General features: G+C 54.3%; 2 long non-coding RNA genes across 4 annotated transcripts; one reads left to right on the top strand and one right to left on the bottom strand.

The window, feature by feature from the left end:
* The first annotated feature begins 1,491 nt into the window (after positions 1–1,491).
* LOC146892718 (uncharacterized) lies at positions 1,492–7,416 on the top strand. 3 transcript variants are annotated; one of them, XR_015004227.2, is made up of 3 exons: positions 1,492–1,960; positions 2,066–2,165; positions 7,298–7,416. It is a non-coding gene; the product is annotated as an uncharacterized LOC146892718 (long non-coding RNA). The 3 variants fall into 3 exon arrangements; XR_015004226.2 differs by lacking the exon at positions 7,298–7,416 and adding an exon at positions 6,072–6,282 and having other exon boundaries at positions 1,492–1,803; XR_015004225.2 differs by lacking the exon at positions 7,298–7,416 and adding an exon at positions 6,072–6,282.
* A 2,096-nt stretch (positions 7,417–9,512) lies between these two features.
* Positions 9,513–12,727, bottom strand: LOC146892717 (uncharacterized). Its single transcript, XR_015739005.1, has 2 exons — positions 12,634–12,727; positions 9,513–12,449 (listed from the first exon to the last, which is right to left on the bottom strand). It is a non-coding gene; the product is annotated as an uncharacterized LOC146892717 (long non-coding RNA).
* Positions 12,728–16,583: the final 3,856 nt, after the last annotated feature.

The following is a 16,583-nucleotide window of genomic DNA, read 5'->3' as shown; positions in this document are numbered from 1 at the left end:
TCCCCTCATTCTGGAAAACAGTCTCTGATTGCAGGAGCTTGAGAGTCCCTCCAAGGGGAGGCAAGCTAGCAAACAGCTGGATTCCGCGTTCAGGGAAAGGCCAGGTACTGCTAGAGGGGACGTGAAATGTCACTGCTATCCCGAGAGCTGGCAAGTTCCAGGAGGTGGCAGCCAGAAAGCCCAGGAGTCAGTCATGATTAGACTGCAAGAGCTGTGGCTTAGACTCTTGCGGTCTGGCTAATGTTTGCAGGATCAGGCAGGGGCTAAAGTCTCTGTGATCCACTACCCTTGGGAACAAGACAATTTAGCCTGGGGATAGTAGTCCCAGCCAGCTAGCAGTCCACTTGTCTCTTCATCCATCTGTCCGTTGATCTATCTAATTGACCACCAGAGTATCCATCTACCCACAATCTATCTGCCCACTAAGCCAGCCATCTTCCCACTTCCTCGTTCGCTCACCCATCTGTCAGGCTGTCTACACGGCCAGGCATCTGCCACCTCCTTACCCACACATGTGCAATTAGGGATGACATGAGAATGGATGAATGGGTGGGTGGTGGATAGACAGGTGAATGGGTAGATGGACAGACAGATGGATGGATGGATTGGTAAATAGATAGATGAATGGATAGATGGACAGATGAATGGATGAGTAGATGGACAGGTGGGTAGCTATTTGACTGCCTGGTGTTATGACTTGATGGATAGATGGATGGACGGATGGATGGATGGACAGACGGATGGATGGGTGGATGGGTAGATGGACAGGTGGATAGCTATTTGACTGCCTGGTGTTATGGCTTGATGAACAGACAGACGGATGGAAGGATGGATGAATGAATGGATGGATGGACAGATGAACAGATGGATGGACAGAAGGATGGATGGATGGGTATGTGGGTGGGTGGATGGACAGGAGGGTAGATATTTGGCTGCCTGGTGTGACACTTGATAGATAGATGGTAGGTAATGGAGAAGTGCACATCTCTACCTTCATTTAACTATCTAGTACCGCCCTGAGCATCCACTCGCTCTGATTTCTTAGAGGTCCTTGTTTGTTGCAGACTTTCCAATCACTTTCTCCCTCCAACATTGCCACTTAGGTGTTATTTCTACCTCCCCACTCCCAGTATATAAGGCTGCAAAGTGGTTCTCAAAGCTCACCAGGAGGGGCTGGGGAAGGAAGAGAGGCAGGAAGCTCAAGGCCCTCTACCTGTCTGTGCTTCGGCTCATGAGAGGGACTCAAAGGTGACACGGAAAGCCATTATCCCAGGCGGCTGGGCTTTGACTTGCTGCCCCAGCGCCCAGCCCTGCCTGCACACTGTTGCCCCTCCCTTCCATGGGATAAACACCACCAATGCCAGCGTGGTCAGCAGTGGTGAAAGTCCAGGTCAGGAACCTCCCGCTGCTTCCACAAGTTAGGACTTTGTCCCTTGTGACATTTGCTCTACTTCTACCCCTTTTCAGGAAATTCTCACTGGATTTCACCATCCCACACCTTCATCCAAGGTCCTCTGCTCTCATAACCAAGCTTGTGACTTGGAGACACTTGGATCTCGTCTCTAGGATCACATAGGCTGAGGAATGGGGAAGGAGGGGGCTGACGGATCCTGTACCGCGCCAACTCTGGGTGCTTCCTCGGAGCCAGTCTAAACCAGTGTCCCATCTGGAACAGGGCTTGTGGCTCTTGTTTTATACTGGAGGAAACTGAGACTCACAGTGGTGAGGGTGGGTCTTGGGGAAGGCTGCTGGCGTGAGGGTTTGGGAGCTCTTCTAAGTATGTCTTCTGACCCCTCCTGACAGGTAAAACCTGGGGACCAATGCTCTGAACCTTTTGGGGCCCCAAGAGAAAAGTGGGTTTTCTCCAGCTGAGAAAAGCTGGAGCTGTCTCCGATTTCTCTCTCTGATCCCCAGCTCAGTACCTAGGGTCCTGGAATGTGCGGGAGCCCCAACACTCAAGGTACTTGAGACAGGCTGCTCCCTGGAAGGACTCAGGATCCCAGTGTCCTGCTGACAGCTAGGACAACCTGTCACCTCCTCTCAGCTGCAGCCCCTTCTCTTGCAGGCCTAGACAGTGTTGGCAACCAGGCACAGATGAGCCCATCCTAGCCCAGCTCCATGTTACGTGCAGGAGACTCTGAACCTGGTGGCCCAGGATTTGACTGGTAGGCTTCTTTGGGGGTTCCTATCCAAGGGGTAGACTCCAGAAAATGTTCTGGAGTGGTTTCTCAAGCATGGAACTAAAGCCCAATGCACCTGCCATGTCCTGGACAAAACCCACAATACCTCCAACCCATGGAAGGCTCCTCAGGGCCAGACTTCCACAGAGCTCTTCCCACAGGCTCGGGGGCATTTGCTGTGCACTTTATGTTCCTCCCTCCAGCCCCCTCCTCTCATGTTGACAACAAGGCTAACTGCAGTAACTGAATTCTGGCACACAGCCCTGTCCCCCTGCCTCAGATTCTACCTAGATAAGCAGAGGGAAGTGAACTATGCCTGCCCCCCTAGTCAGATGGGGAAACTGAGGCTCAGAGTTTGAGCAAGGTGAGCCTTGGGGCTCCTGACTTTCTTTCACTTGAACAAACAACCAGGAAGTCACCCAAGGTCTCCAGAGCCGCCACTGCAGCAAGACACCACAGTGTTGTGACTTCTGGTCAGGTCCTCCTCCGGCACGACGCGCCGCGCCGCAGGGAGGGCGGCGGGCTGAGGGCCGGAGGGGCCTCTTTAATTCATGAGCTGCTGGCAGAGGCCCCATCTTCAGGAAGATTGATGGCCGGCTGGAGGGAGAGGCGGGTGGACTCATAAAGCTGTCCGCAGCGGCCATAAATCAGATGAATATTCAAGATGCGGCTTCGCCTCCAAGCAATTCCCCAGTCTCAGCCAAGACAAGATGGATCACTGCAGGAAGGTGGCGCGATGGCCTCAGAAGCCCTTGGCCCCCTCCCTCCCCAGAGTGAGACTCTGGACACCAGAACTTCCGTTTCTGCCTGGAAACTTGGGTGTCTGCAGAGGGTGGTTGGGGAGCCAACTACAGACCCCAGACCAAGGCAGACCCCCTGGGAGGATGCCGGGGACTGCACACAGCATGTCTGTGTAGACCCAAACTGTAAACCACAATGGACTGAATAGAGTAAGGGGTGAGTGTGGGCAGCAGGGAGCAGCCCCCTGCCAGATCCATGTCTAGAACAGTCCACCATATCCTCAGAAAGCGTTCTACATCTCCAAGCCAAGTAGTGCTGGGCTTTCTTGCTCTGGACAGTGGACTCTCATGGGGCTGGTGCCTCAGGGAGAGCTCCGCCAGGCCCCACAACCATGTCACTCAGCCCCCTCCATGTGGGCACGCTGAGTGACTCCTCTTCTCCTCCTCATGGCTACCTGGCCACGTCTCTTGTTTGGGGAAAGACTAAAGGAAGCTTGAGTTAGTCTTTCTAGAATGTTCTCTTGAATCAGGCAGTCTAAACAAGAAGATAGGATGCAGGTTATAAGGAACTTTTGCACAGATGCTAGAGTCTGAGCCCCTCCCAACTCCTATCTGTGGTCTGTGGGAGCCAAGGGGCCTCTGCTCATGCCTTTACCAGCTGCAGTAGCTGGCTATTTTAATGGGTTGTGATCAGGTGGTATCTTGAGGGAGATCTCTGTACTCTGCTGAGCTCACAAAGCCTCCTGGTCCTCCAAACTGACCAGAAGGAGCTTCATGGAGCTGCAGCTGGCCTTGGAGCTGTGGAGGTTGAGACTTAGATCCTCTAAAGAGCCTCCTGGGCCTGTCACTACGTAAGGGTACAATCCTCCTCCTGGCAAAGAACTGTGTGACCAGCACTGGCACCCCCCCCCCATCATCTTAGGTCACATCCCATCTGTGAGCCCTTTTCTGGGACTTTCCCCGAAGCCATGTTCCACCCCAGGGCCTTTGCACTTGCTGGTCCTGTTTCCTGAACTCCATCTGAATGTAGATGTATGGCCCTGCCTTTGGCAGCAGGTAGCCTATGTGGGTCAGGTGCTGGGGACATTGCCACGGTGATCCCATAATGACTCTCAACCATATACATCAAGAAACAGAGTGAACAAGCCTGTGCTGCTTGCTCAAGGGCACAGTTGGGGATAAAGAAGAGGCCTGCCTCAGCCGGAGCCTTTGGACCAGCGTCTGCTCAGCATGGAAGCTTCTGGACTGAGCCAAGGGAACATTGAGAGGAAATGCCTGCATCAGGGAGTCACAGCCTTCCATTGGGGGTGGGGGAAGGAGGGTGCTGTGTTTCCCTCTGCTGGGCCCACTTCCCCGCCACACTTCTTTCCCAAAGCTGGACTTTTTGTTCCCATGGAACAAGCCACCTTAGACTAATACTCTGGGGGTCAGAGTGAGAGGCAGCCCTGCCCTAATTCCCACTTTTGCAGAGCCCCCCAGGACACACCAGCACATGGTGAGCTGAGCCCCAGTGAGGAAAGAATCAAGTGAACATCACCATGGCAACTGCATTGCCAACCAAGGACAGGGCCTCTTCCACCAAGCCAAGGATGCTAATATCCCCATCGTTGAGGTCAGGGCCCTTCCCCAGGGTGCCTCTTATGGGTCTTGCCAGCTGTTCTGGTTTCTCTTGCAAACACTGAAGCCATAAGGGTCCCAAATACCCCATCTACAGCTGCTTTCCCTTGATTCCCCCACCCAGAGAGGTAAAAGTTTCTTGTTCTAAACTTCGGAAGAGCCTTAGCAACCCAGGCACGTCCTGGGCAGACAAGTGCGTCATGGAAAACTTGGAGCTTGCTGATTGGCTGGTCTCTGCTGCAGCGATGCGAGTCCCTGAACACTCAGGAAAACAACATAATGTATTCCTGTCTGCAGCTCAGAGCAGAAGCTCATTTCGTGTCTTGTGTTTCCATTTCCCGAGGATTAATAAGTGTGGAGGGGACGCGGGCTTCGTGCCGAATATTTATTTAGTCAATATACACATCAATTTAGCAAATTAGAGATTGCAAGCCATTTCTGAGCACTGCTGTAAAAATAATAGCTGTGCTTTAACTGGTAATGGATTTGGGGGAGGATGGCCGCTACGTGCTTGGCACTGAAAAAGGACACAGAAGTTTAGTTTGCTGAACTTCACAAAAAACCTGAGTCATTGTGGGTGCTTTTGAAGTAGGAGATAGCTGGATTCAGGTGCTAATGCCAAAGAATGGGCTCAAAAGCTCTGAGGGGACCAGGAGGGTCCTGTGACACAGTGGGAGGGGACAGGAGGGTCCTCAGACGCAGTGGGAGGGGACAGCAGCGTCCTGAGACACAGTGGGAGGGGACAGGAGGGTCCTCAGACGCAGTGGGAGGGGACAGCAGGGTCCTGAGACGCAGTGGGAGGGGACAGCAGGGTCCTCAGACGCAGTGGGAGGGGACAGCAGGGTCCTCAGACGCAGGGGAGGGGACAGCAGGGTCCTCAGACGCAGTGGGAGGGGACAGCAGGGTCCTCAGACGCAGTGGGAGGGGAGAGGAGGGTCCTGAGATGAAGTGGGAGGGAACAGCAGGGTCCTCAGGCACAGTGGGCGGGGAGGGGAGGGTCCTGAGACATCGTGGGAGGAGCAAAGAGAGGCTCTCCTCCCCTTCACCCCAGCTGTATGGGCAGGGCTTGGCGACCCTGGTCCTATGGATAATTTGGTTTGTTCTCTAAGAAATGGCTGCCCTAGCAGCCCTCCTCCCAGCTGTGACAATCCCAAATGAACCCAGATATAGGCTCTTTCTGTGTCTCCCTCAGTGTACAAAGGAGGACGGGTTTCCAGGCGCAATGTTTTATGACTTATGGAGACCCCACCCTGTGAGGCAGGTCTTTAACCCGCAGAACGCTGACAGCACTCCCCTCACCAGAGCACGTGGCTGAGTTGGGGACTGGGACCTGGCCCCTGGTCTTTGGGAGGATCTGTCCCTTCCTCCGAGTCCCCTCCCCGCTAGCCTGGGTTGGCTATCTTCCTGATCCATAACCCTTCCTTCCTACTGAGTTCTCCACAGGCCTTGGCCTGTGTGGGCCACAATGCCTGTACCCAGACTGGGTTCTTGTCTGTTGACTACATCCCCAAACTTGGTCGTTGTGTTTCTCTAGTTCCTGGCTGTGTACGGAAGAACCAAAGACCTCCAAACCAGTTCCTATCAACTCACAAGGAAGAACTGCCAGCTGCCCACAGCACCCAGAAGCCTCATATTGGGGGGGGGGGGCAGAGTCCGTATGTTTTAGCTTCTAAGCACATGGACTTATGCCCAAGTGCTGTCCAGCAAGACATAAATGGAGAAGTCATGTGTGTTATTATCCAGAATGTTCTCTCCACGTCCACCTTCTTTCCTGATGGTTAGGAAGAGGACTTGATGCCTGGAACACCAGCAGCTACGCTGGATTATGAAGTAGCAGTGTTGTATTAAGTGTAGAAGGGCTCAGAGGGGATCTGGTCTCTAATGATTTCTAGAAGGTGTTGTATCAATTCTGCACTTCCTCCCTCTAAGATTTTATCACCTCAAAGTGAAATAACGTGTCTGGTTTAAGCTATGTATGCTGGTTAGTTTTAACCATCAACTTGACACAACCTGGGAAGACAGTCTTCATAAGGAATTCATAACAAATTATCTCCATCAGGTTGGGAATGCCTGGAGGGGATCGCCTTGCTTGCTAACGGAGGCCAGAAGATTCAGCCCACCATGGGTGGCACCAGTCCCTAGGCCAGGGTCCTGAACTGCATGGTGGTGGAGAAACCTAGCTGAGAGCAAGCGAGCGAGCAAGCATAGATTCATTTCTCTTTGCTCTTGACTGTGGGTGTGATGTGGCTGATTGCAGTTCCTGCCTTGATGTCCCCACGATGACACACTGCAACTTGGGCTTGTAAACTCAAACAAAACTCTTAATCCTCTAAGTTGCTTTTTGGATGGGGCGTTTTATTACAGCAACAGAAAGGAAACAGGACGGAAGTTGGTAATGAGGAAGTGGGGTTGTTGCTACAACTAATCTGAGTTTTTAAAAACGAGTTACTTATTTATTGGCATGTGTCTATGAGGTTTTGGCCGCACATGTGGCTATGCAACCATGTGTGTGCGGTGCCTGGAGAGGCCAGAAGAGGGTGCCAGATCCTCTAGAACTGGAGTTAAAGATGTTTGTAAATTTTCATGTAGGTGCTGGGAACTGAACCCAGTTCCTCTGCAAGAGCAGCAAATGCTCTCTAAACCCTCTCTCTACCCACCCATATCTGTTTGCAGGAAGGAAAGTGGAAGACTTTGGGTTGGAAAAGCCACTGGAGTCTATGGGCAGAGAGTTTAATGGCCTATTCTGTGGTTCCTTGGCAGATCAGAGTCCAAAGTCATGTGGACAATGGAGACCCAGCTCATGAGGTTTCGGAGGTGACAAGACTAGAGGCCATTTGTGTGACGTATTAGCTAAGTATCTGTGTGGGACCAGCCGGGACAGAAGCATCTGTGATAGTCAGAGATCAGCCCCACTGACATGAAACCTCAGGTGTTTCATCAGGACAGTAGGGTCCAACCATCCTCTGTGTGTCCATCTATCCACCTGTCCAGCCATCTCCTCACCTACACATGCATGCATGCATCTACCCAGTTACCTACCCGTCCACTCAGCCAGCCAGTCACCACACACTCATACACACCACACACTCATACACACATAATCTAGTCATCTACATAACCATCCACCCAGCCACACATCCATGCATCCATCCCCCCATCTACTTACCTACCCACGCATGCATGCATCCAATCACCCACCCACCCATCCATCCACCCCTACCCTCATCCCTGTATCCATACGTCCTCCATCCTCTAAACAGTGAGCACCTCTTCTGTGCTCCTGAGCATCTGGAGATGGGCGGTCAGCCCAAACATATTAGTACTTGGGGTAAAATCTGCTTCTAACTGGTAAATACAGAAATGCACCTGGAGACTCTGAAAGACCAGAAGGGGTGAGTGTGAGTGTGCAAATAAGGGGTGGAGGCGTGGGGAAAACAACCTCACTTTGGGCTCAGAAAGGTCTAGACCCTGTTTCAAGAGACAGGGTCTCACGCTGTAGCTCATGCTAGCTTAGAGCTCTCTATGTACCTGACCCTGGCTTGGATGCCCAATCGACTCCCCGGTGCTTCTGAGTGCTGGAATTGCAGGCCGGTACCACCAATCTGGCTCTAGGTTAGTGTTCTTGAGCAGGGCCATGGTGCTGACCTGGACCTATGACATGTGACACTGGAATGACACCTTGAGCAGAGGGGGCCCTTTGCCCCCCCCCAGGTGTGAGGGTTGCCTTCACATCCATCTGTAAATGCTCTGCTTGTCCCTAGTGCTGCTTCTGCCTAACTGGGTGGTAGCCATCGCATGCGCTGTCTCCTGGGGTTCTGAGCCTGCTGCAGTTGCTCTGCAGACATGGGTGGTTTCTCACAGGTCTACATGGAAAAACCGCAAGGACAGTGGTGAACCCCAAGTTCCCCTGGAGCAGCTTTCACCTCCAAATGATCGTGTGCTCTTCCCAGTGCCCTGAGGAACATGGAGCCACAGGCCTACCTCCTCCCTGCTCCTCCTAGCTCCCCACTCTTGCTGAGTGTTCCTGGGGTCCTGTCTTGTGCCCACAACAAAGGTGTCAGATCTGTCCACTGAATCCTCTCAGAGAGCCCGAGAGTGAAGAACTGTCTACCTCTAATTTGCAGGCACAGAGAAGTTAAGTCAGGGCTCAAGGGCACACAGGAGGTAGTAAAATCAGGATTTGAACCCAAACAACCTGGCTCCCTAACTGGTGTTGCAGTTGCAGGTGATTCTTGTTTCTGTCTGGAAGGCGAGCAGGGCTCAGTGTGCACAGACCTGCAGAAGCCGTAGCAACTGGTGGGAGCCCTAGTCAGGGCAGCCTGGGAAGGAAACCCAGGGCTGGGCCTAGGGTCTCCCTCCAGGACATGGCTGCTCTGCAGATGATGGGCTTGGCATGTGTGAGCTATGGAGGAGACAGCAGGAATGGCTGGGCTGTAGGAAGGGGCTTCAGGGAGACAGGGCCAACTCAGACCCCATGCTGGAGGCCCTGCCCACAGGTCTGGAGTCAGCCAGGAAGCTGGGTAAGGAGGAGAGGCTGAGAGGGCCACAAGGTTCTTGGCCTTTGCCACTAGTGGGCCAGGGTTCCGTTAGGAGAACTCTGGGGTGCACCTAGGGCCTTGGCTCCAGTGGCACTGTTCCCCTGTGGGTGCCTTGACTCTTCCAGAACAAAGATCTCTCTGGAAGACCCGTCTGTCCGAGAGGACAAAGCCTGCCTGGAAAGCTCAGAGAGGCGGTGTCCGTGCCAGAGTCCAGCACCCAGCTCCTGGCCCGTGAAAGGGTGGAATTTTGCTAGGATTTCTGTTCCCAGCAGGGGGAAGATGGCTGGGGCTGGCCCATTCCAAGCACTATGTTGTCCTAATTGGACAACAAGTCTGTGCTCAGAGAATAACAAATTCCCGCAGAGGCCTGAAGACCTAGGACTGAAGTTGGCAGCCACATTGGGGCTTAGGAGAAACCTGGGAGAGCCGCCTGCTGGTTGTCCTGGATACCCATGGACGGAAGCAGCTGTGGTCACTGGCTGTCCTGGGTACACGTGGTCACTGGCTGTCCTGGGAACACGTGGTCACTGGCTGTCCTGGGTACACGTGGTCACTGGCTGTCCTGGGTACACGTGGTCACTGGCTGTCCTGGGTACACGTGGTCACTGGCTGTCCTGGGTACACGTGGTCACTGGCTGTCCTGGGAACACGTGGTCACTGGCTGTCCTGGGTACACGTGGTCACTGGCTGTCCTGGGAACACGTGGTCACTGGCTGTCCTGGGTACACGTGGTCACTGGCTGTCCTGGGAACACGTGGTCACTGGCTGTCCTGGGAACACGTGGTCACTGGCTGTCCTGGGTACACGTGGTCACTGGCTGTCCTGGGAACACGTGGTCACTGGCTGTCCTGGGAACACGTGGTCACTGGCTGTCCTGGGAACATGTGGTCACTGGCTGTCCTGGGAACACGTGGTCACTGGCTGTCCTGGGAACACGTGGTCACTGGCTGTCCTGGGTACACGTGGTCACTGGCTGTCCTGGGTACACGTGGTCACTGGCTGTCCTGGGAACACGTGGGTAGAAGCAGCTGTGAGTGTCCATGCTGGTTAGTGGACTCGTCCTTACGTTTCAGATTTAAAAACAGGGGTTGTTGTTGCTGTTATTATTATTATTATCATAACAGCAGCAACAGAATCATTGTTGGCAGTTTTTCTATATAGTCCCAGCTCACCTGGCACTCACTCTGCAGTCCAGGCTGATCTCCAACTAACAACAGTCCTCCTGCTTCAGCTCCCTGAGTGCCAGGATCAGAGGCGTGGACCGCCACACCTGGTTTCAAGCAATCTGATCATCTTTTTAAAACACGCTATGGATGGCTGGTAAGATAGCTGAGTGGTTAAGAACATCAGCTGCCCTTCTAGAGGCCCCAGGTTTGATTCTCAGCATCCACACGGTGGCTCACAATCCTCTGTGACTCCAGTTCCAGGGCATTCGGCACCCTCTTCTGGCTTCGGCAAGCACCAGGCGTGGCACAAGTGGCGCACATATACATTCAGACTAAACCATACATGTGCAATAAACACTTTTTGAAAAGTGTGCAACAGTCAGTTTGTTGATGAAGGGCAGTATTCAGACACCTATACAAGCCACCTTCAGTCCTACGCCCTGGCCAATGAGGAGAGAGGCGGGATGAGCTAAGAGCCAGGAGGAAGTGGGGCAGCTGCAGGCTGGAGTCTGGAAGACTAGCAAGTAGGGTCTGCAGGGGCGGGATTCCTGTTGTCTGAAGGTGGCCTGAGCCCAGCGCAGGTGCCCGCAGGTAGAGAGATGCGGCCTTGCTGGTGTGCACAGGCGTGTGGATCCTGGGGTGGCTGGGGTGAGGCACCGCAGGAAGCAGTCATGCTTGCGTTAATCAGATCAGACTCATGGAGCTATTCGGCATGGAGGTGCATGGACAGCTGATGACATGCATGACCCCTGCTCACAGAGCGCAACCTTCCAGGAGGCCTGGAGGTCCAGGGAGGGGCAGGATCTGCCAAGGCCGCAAGAGGCAGACTTCTAGCCTGTTTTCCCTGTGGCTGCCCTTGCAGGGAATTTCTGAGGGACCCACTGCTGGACACAAGACTTCCTGACAATTTTTTTTTCTTTTTGGCCTCTTGGGTGGCAGAATGAATATTAAACCGAAACGGGTAACTCTGTCTTCCCTCTAGATTCTTCTGGAAAAGACATGTTCTACCTGCTAGTAGAGCTCCAGTTTTGAAGAACCCCCAAAGCCACTTCTCACTGTGGGGCAGACTGTCATACAGGCGAGGACAGAGCTGTGCAGCTAGCCCGCCCATAGTACACAGCGTATGTCTTGTGCTCACGGAATACTTGGATGAAATCAGTCAACAGGAAGAGGCTGTAGTCGGCGCAGTTCTGCTGGGCTCACAGCTAGCTCAATAGGAGGGTAGCACACAGCTCTGCCACACATACAGAAGGCAGTGGGAGAGCAGGTCGCTGCCCACAGGCTCTCTCTCTCTAGAGCGAGTAACTGTCCACAGGCTCTCTCTCTAGAGTGAGTCACTGCCCACAGGCTCTCTCTCTCTAGAGCGAGTCACTGCCCACAGGCTCTCTCTCTCTCTAGAGCGAGTCACTGTCCACAGGCTCTCTCTCTAGAGTGAATCACTGCCCACAGGCTCTCGCTCTCTAGAGCGAGTTACTGTCCACAGGCTCTCTCTCTAGAGTGAGTCACTGCCCACAGGCTCTCTCTCTCTAGAGCGAGTCACTGCCCACAGGCTCTCTCTCTAGAGGCGGCTGCACAGCCACAGATATACTTTCCAGAGCGGGGTGCCATGGCTGGGGATTTCCCATCATCCTGAAAGAGCAGCTGGGTTCTAGAAACATCCAAACTTCTCAGTTGTTCTCTACTGGGAGCGCTGAGCCTTTGGTGTCTCTCACTTCCTGTCTGCCCTGAGTGTATACACAAAGCCATAGAACATAGAAGCCGGCAGGACCTCATACCTGCCGACATTGCCAGGACATAAAGGAGGAAAAGGAAGGAGAGGGATGCCCACCCTGGTAGGCTTGGGCCTGCAGGCTGGCCCTGTATACCCCAGTCTAGGCTGGACACAGTCAACAAGGACAGGCTCCAATGCCACTAGGGGTGGAGATGGCGCCAGGTGTGCACAGTGCTCCCTGTGTATTGAAGTTCTCTCAGTCCCCAACTTCCTGACACCTCTGCAGCTGGCTCGGAGGATTGTGCCAAGAATCTGAGAGATAATATTCGTGACGAGGTCAGGAAAGGGCCTCATACCTGGTAAGCTGCGACAGGTTCAACAGATGGAGAAACTGAGGCCCAAGAGAATTAAGAGACGAAACTTAGATTTATGATGGAGTTTTCTGGGCTCCCTAGAGCTGAGACCCAAGTAGGAACCTCTATGCAGTTTGCTTGGACCTTGAACATCAGCAGGAAACACGGGAGTCAGGGGATGTCACCCCATTCCACTCACCCCACCCCATCCTGCTGCATCCCACTCCACTCCACTCCAACCCACCCCACCCTACCCAACCCTATACCACCCCATGCCATCCCACTCCACCCCACCCCATGCCACCCCACCGACCCCATCCTGCCCTACCTCATGTCCTTTCATTTCAGGTTAAAAGCCTGGAGGTGGGGGGATCTTAGTCACCTGTGGCCTTTAGTGTTAGCTGTCTGGGCTGTCCTGAGCCAGAATAAGCCAGAAAAATCAATGCTTAACCCAGTGGTTCTGAGAGAGTCATCGGTCACTACGTCAGCATTCCAAGGGAACTCAGGTCACTGTGGACATTATGGACACCCCGCTCTGGCTCAAAATCCAGAGTCCCCAGTGAAGGTGCTTGGCTGTGAGAAAGTGAGACTGTAGGGTTACAAGGTGTTAATGTGTCGCTTAACAGGCACAGCAATGGCCCAGGGTCGTGGTTGAAATGTCCTCCCCAGGGATCACAGAGGGAGCTGGGGATGGGGAGTCCCCCACCTGCTGGGACAAGAGCAGGAAGAAGGAGCGGGACTCGCTTCCTCAGGATGAAGACTCAGAGCTAAGGGAATGGCCTCTGCTCAGGAGACTCAGAGAGGAAGTGTCGATAAGGAGGAAAGGGTCAGGAGGTCATCTACCGAGGCCTGACAGACACCAGGTGGGTGGGAACCCCAATAGAGACAAGAGAAGGGAAGCTGAGGCTCAAAGGGGCTCCATGTGTGCAGGCATGTGGCAGGGGAGGGTGTGGCCGGGTAAGCCACTACTGAATACTTACCATCTTCATGGGTGGGGCAGACCCAGCCTAGGCTTCCTCCACCCGTCCTTCCTACCCATCAGGGTCGGCCCAGACAGGGTCAGCCCAGACAGGGTCAACCCAGACAGGGCCAGCCCCTGGAGTCTGTCCCACAGCTCCCCACATGTCAGCACCAATGGGAAGCCGGGCACAGAGATAGCGGGCACTAGCTCAGGCCCACACAGCCTAGGGCAACCCCTGGGCCTCCAAGGCAGCTCGGGTGCATGGTGGACCAGCACCTTCACTTACTCTTGAGCCCCGGACTCCCTGGAAAGGTCAGGGTCAGAAATGTCCCTTCTCTGTCCCTTAACTCAACCCAACCTCAGGTAGGTCAGACCACCTGCATCAAAACTTGCGGGAATTCCAGGACATGCTCCCCTGGACAGTGCCATGCACTGAGCTGAAGGGGTGCCCTGTCCTGTCCTATGGCAGATGTCGATGTTGATGCTCCAGGGTCTGAGGACTGTGGTGCCTTCCCAGCCCAGTAGAACGCTGACCGTGGTGGACCACTATAACTTAGGGCTGAACATGGCCATGACAGTGTGGCTGGTGTCCATGGGACAGGTTTGTGGAACTCAGGGAAGAGTCAAGACGTCCTGATGGAGGAAGGGCAGTGGAGACCCAGCCTCATGGTGGGAGGTTGAGGGCAGAAAAGGGAGGGTACCCGGTAGGGGAGGTCATTGCTCCAGCATGGGTCAATATGCCACCTGGAACTTTCTGGCTGAAGACCTTGGGTCCTGAGAGTACATGGGGATCAGATGTGAGGGAGCAGAGGCCACGGGTGAAGTCGGCCGGGTTTCCAGATCCACTGGACACCATGGGTACCTGTGAACTTCATTCTTTCAATGATTCCTGGGGGGCCACTGATGGGGCATGTGTTCTTGGCTTTGGGACATGCTAACTGACAGACTGATGCTCACAGGGTAGCTCATAATATAGGGGAAGCAGCTTCAGAAGGACACCAACCAACCTCATGCATGGTGCCTGACAGATGAGCCAGAAGAGATGGAAGAAGGGCAGGTGATGTCCCTGCAACGGTCCCTGGGCAGGAGGATTTAGAAGAGGTTGAGGGACCTGGGGCTGGGGCTAGAGGGAGAAAGATGCCAGGGAGAGGCCACAGCCCAGAGGGGTCTTGTCAACCAGAAAGAGGGCAGAGAGAGAGAGAGCGAGGTCTCGTGTTGATGAGGTGGCTTAGTGGGCAGAGATACCTCCTGACAAGACTGACAACCTGGATTCTGTCCTTAGGATCCTCGTGGTGAAAGGAGACAATAGATTCCTCTGAGGTGTCCTCTGAGCTCCAGACACTTGTGCGGTGTACACACGCACGTGCGCGCACGCACTCACAGTGGGGTGGGGCTGGGCTGTAGAGCTGACCTGGAGTCAGGGGAAGAAAGTGCAATAAGGAAACAGTCCCGTAGGGAGTCAGGGAGGAGGGTCTTATGGGAACAGACAAGTCGCCTGGTAACCCCTGCAGGGGCAGGGACGTGAGGCCAAGATCGCTCAAGGCCACATATCAGGAACTCGAGCAGGAAAACCACTCTTGCTCCACAGGGGAGTCTTAGAGAGAACCTTGGGGACCCTCTGGCCTGGGCTCCTGGGCTAGAGCCCACCAGTTAGCCAAGTCCTACTTGGAACTCTTTGTTTAAAAATAAATCGTGGGTGCCACCTGGTGGCCAGAGTCTCAGCCACGACTGCCTGGGCCCAGACCTCTGTCCAGGTGTGTCAGTGACCCAGGGAGGCTCAAGGAGACAGTCAGGCATGCTCCTCAGTTGGCACAGTGCTCTGCAGGTGACGCGGAAAACTGGGGGCCCCCAAAGAAATCCATGGGCTGGAGTTCCACACCCAGGCCGGTCCCTCTTCCCTCTTCCCACACCCCGGTTTCCTTCCAGACTTTTCTCTACACACCCAGGTACTTTCTAATGTGCAAAGTGATTCACAGCCCACAGAGTCAGGAAGCTGCTGGCTCCCACGCACTGTGAGATGGGGGTTCTTCCTCTCTGTCAGCTGAGATTCCTCCTGGCGGGCAGAGAGTGGCTGCGTGATACTACCAGGCAGGGTGTGTTGTCAGTAGCCAGGTGAACCTCCCAAGGTGTCCTCCCCCTGTTCTGCCTCCTGTGAGAAAGACAGGATGACCCCAACCCTCAGCAAGAAGGCAGGGAGAGGGACTAGGGACAGATGTCAGAGCTCCAGGGAAGGACTGACACACATGTGACTGGTGGACACATGGTAGCCAGGACAGAGCAGACCCAGCCATGAGGCACCTCAGCCCCAGGGATCTATCAGGTATCTGCTGTGCTTGTGAGTTGGCGTCGGGTCTCCCTGGCCAGTCGTTGTGTTCTCCCACTTAGAGGACTTCAGAGCCCAGAGGCTACATCCATGTTGCTGACTGGGGAAATGTTCTGGGGGCTCTCCCTGGGCATGTGACTCTGTGACTCCCGGGCTGGATGGGCCAGGACAGTCACAGGGTGTGGCTGGGGTCTGGTGTGTGATATAAGTGATCCAGATAACTGTGTGGAGACCTTCCCACCCCAGGTGCTGTTGAGCTGTGAGTTTGGCTGGAGTAGAATTTTGGTCATTCCCCAGAGGACAGAGTGGTCAGAGGAAAACCCGGCCCAGCACTAACCGGGGACTACTGAGGTCTGGGCCATAAGCCCTGCTGGAGGAACTGTCCCACTCAAAGCAGGTGTGGGATGGGAAGGAGGGAGGGCGGGGGAGGAGCGAGGGTCCCCGACAGCCCTAGGTAAGGTTTGGTGATAGTGAGTGGTGACCAGGGACATTCGAAGGATGGACATGGCCCGAAATTTTCTCACCTTGTCCTTCAGACAACCCCAGAGGGAGGAAGGTAACAACGGTCCCATCTAACAGACAGGGAGATGGAGATGTGGAGACTAGGAGCCTGCTAGAGGGATAGTGGGAGCCCTGAAGCTGGGGTGGCCCAATGCTTGGCCTCTGTGGGCCTGGGGCATTACCCACATGGTGGGATAACCTGAGGGATTGTGGGCTGGTTGGGTGCCCCAGGATGCCCCAGGCAAATCACATCGCTCAGCTGCGGCCCCAACCTCATCTTTGTCCCATCCAGCCTGGAGGTATTTCCACAGCACGAAGGGATTTTACTTACCCACAGGGGTCCTGAATCCTTGCTCCTGAGTCTAATCTTGGTGGGCTTTTTACAGGCTGTGTTACCTCTGGCAAATATCTTATCATCTCTGTGCTTCTTGAAATATGCAGCTCTTCCCCACTAGGCACGGTGAGTAAGTGAACTGGTGCTTGTGGGAGTCTG

This window comes from Myodes glareolus, chromosome 10 (genome assembly GCF_982192425.1).
Source record: "Myodes glareolus chromosome 10, mMyoGla1.1, whole genome shotgun sequence".
In the NCBI taxonomy this organism is placed as follows: domain Eukaryota; kingdom Metazoa; phylum Chordata; class Mammalia; order Rodentia; family Cricetidae; genus Myodes; species Myodes glareolus.
The sequence above is the reverse complement of the archived record's forward strand: the minus strand, read 5'-3'. Positions and strand labels throughout refer to the sequence as shown.